Here is a 2,464-nt window from a genome sequence, read left to right on the forward strand (position 1 = left end):
CTTATATAATCAGAATTTGATAATGATTATTGATAATGCTTATGAAATAACTAAATACATTCTTGTGTAAGTTTATTCTCTACTTTCTCATGAAAACTACACTTCTCTGATATACTGTGATCAGAGGTATTAAACTATCTGATAATTTCATGTTTTACAATTATAAGTTTCTTAATTGTTTCTTCTTATAATTGTTCTCAGTGATAGTAATAAATATCTTGACTTGAGTTGAACTTTCACTTCATTCTTACCTCTGTTAATGAAATTATTAGAATATTATACATCATCAGTGCAACAGTTAAATATATACTCTCAACAATTTTTCATAACTCTAGTAATAATTTAATATATAAATTTATCAGATTATCTTGAAGATAGCAGTTAAATTCAGTTTTATAAGTATATAGTTTTATCTGATTTTCAGTTGTAATTAATGTATATAAGTTCTGTTTCAAAGTTAGTATTATAGTTCTATATAATATGAAGTATTATCAAAGATTATTACTTATTAGAGAATTGTACTTTATTATCTTCACATCTCTAATATCTGCTTATTCAAATCTCTGATAGTTGATATTATAGTAGTCTTAGACTAATTTGATATATGAGTCTTATTTCTCCTCTGTTCAATCTTGAGAAGTGTAAATGTTAACTTAATAAGAGAGATCTAGTAGAGCTGCTACAGTATAGTACTCTGTAAAAGATTGTTCAGTTTTGCTGTAGTAATATACCAGTTTATTTCTTACAGTAATAATAGCCTGTACTATAGTATTATCTCAGACTGAATTTCTTTTTGAGTGATTTAACTACTTCTCAAGATAAGTAAATACACTGTTATACATTTATCAGACTGACTGCAGTATTAATATATAAGTAATTAAGACTGTCTTTATTATCTTATAAAACTGAAACAGTAAATCAATCACATATTTCAACTGAGTTCACTTTATATCAGAAAGTTTCAATATCTGTATCTTTTCTCAATCAGAGTATTACACTCAATGATTAATTATCTGATATAATTGAAGAGTCTGAATAGTTATCTTATATATTGAACTTCACTATATTCTAATATTCTGTATCATATTCAGTGATGTGACTGATTTGTTTATTTATTGAATATCATGAAATTATTGTTAATATTTAGAGAAGATACAAATCACATTAACAATGTTTTAAATCTGTGATATTTAAATTATTAGTCAATCTATTCAAAATTAACAGTAGTATTACTAAAAAAGTATTATCAAAAAGTAATATTAAAAAGTATTATTAAAAAACATTATCTTTTACAATGTGAATATAAAAGTTACTTAAATAATCACTTTTATCTTATTCTTATCTCAAGAATCAGGCATCTCATTATTTATTATCTCAATGTTAAGATTCTTTATCAGTGTTTACATCACAAGTTGAATCACATGAGCAATGCAGGAGATATGACCTTGTTTATTATTTTAGAAATGCAAAGTCAATTTTTACTTCAAGCTCTTCATCATAGTGTAGTTATTCACAGCATTATCAGTTATAATTCTAAGAAGACTGAGACTAATATCTCAATAGTCATTTTTAATCACTGTTATTAATATCTCTGTTACATAATTCTCAGTATAACTACTGATCAATGATTTAAATTCAATTAATGTTTCTTAATAAGTTAAGTTCTCATCAATGTAATAACATGTAACTCTTATAAATGTAAGATTATTTATACTAGATTATACATTCACTGTAAGAGATACTCTTCAATGATTCTTCAACTCTGATTCTAAATATTATATATTAACTTTATAGTATATCTTGAGATTGAACTGAAGACAGAATTGATGTAAAATATGAAGATTTGAATTAAGTATTTGAAGAAGTATTCAGAATTCAGGATTTTCAATTGATCAAAGAGAAAGATTCAGAGATATATATATATAAAGTAATTATTCATGAAGGTTATCAGATAAGAGTTGTGAAATCAGAGTACTAATATATAATTATTTTCAAATAATTTTCTTCAAAATAGAAAGTTAGTATTATTAAAAATCATTATCTGATAGAGTAACTTATCAGCTTAGTAGTAATTTTCTAATTATTTTTCTTTTATTGTCTGTATTCTGATAACTTCAGATATCAGAAAATTTCTTCAGAGTTATAATCAGTTTATAATGAATATTTCTGAATAAAGTTACAGTAATTGTAGCAGAGAGATGACTCTTCAGTAATCTATAATATAATCTATTAATAATTATTTCATAGTTCATCTCAGTGTTTGTATTGAGTTTTTCATAAATTTCATGACCTGAAATCAGATGTGAAGAATGAAGTGATTATTTATTATAATTGAAAAAGAGCATTCTTTATTGAATTATAAATAATATAGACTTTGTAATTCACAGTAATTTGTAAAGAGTGTATAAATTTTCAATAGAAGTAAAAGAAGTGTAAGAAGTGAATTCAGAAGATATAATAATAA

This window comes from Blastomyces gilchristii, assembly GCF_000003855.2.
Source record: "Blastomyces gilchristii SLH14081 genomic scaffold supercont1.56, whole genome shotgun sequence".
NCBI classification, from domain to species: Eukaryota; Fungi; Ascomycota; class Eurotiomycetes; order Onygenales; family Ajellomycetaceae; genus Blastomyces; species Blastomyces gilchristii.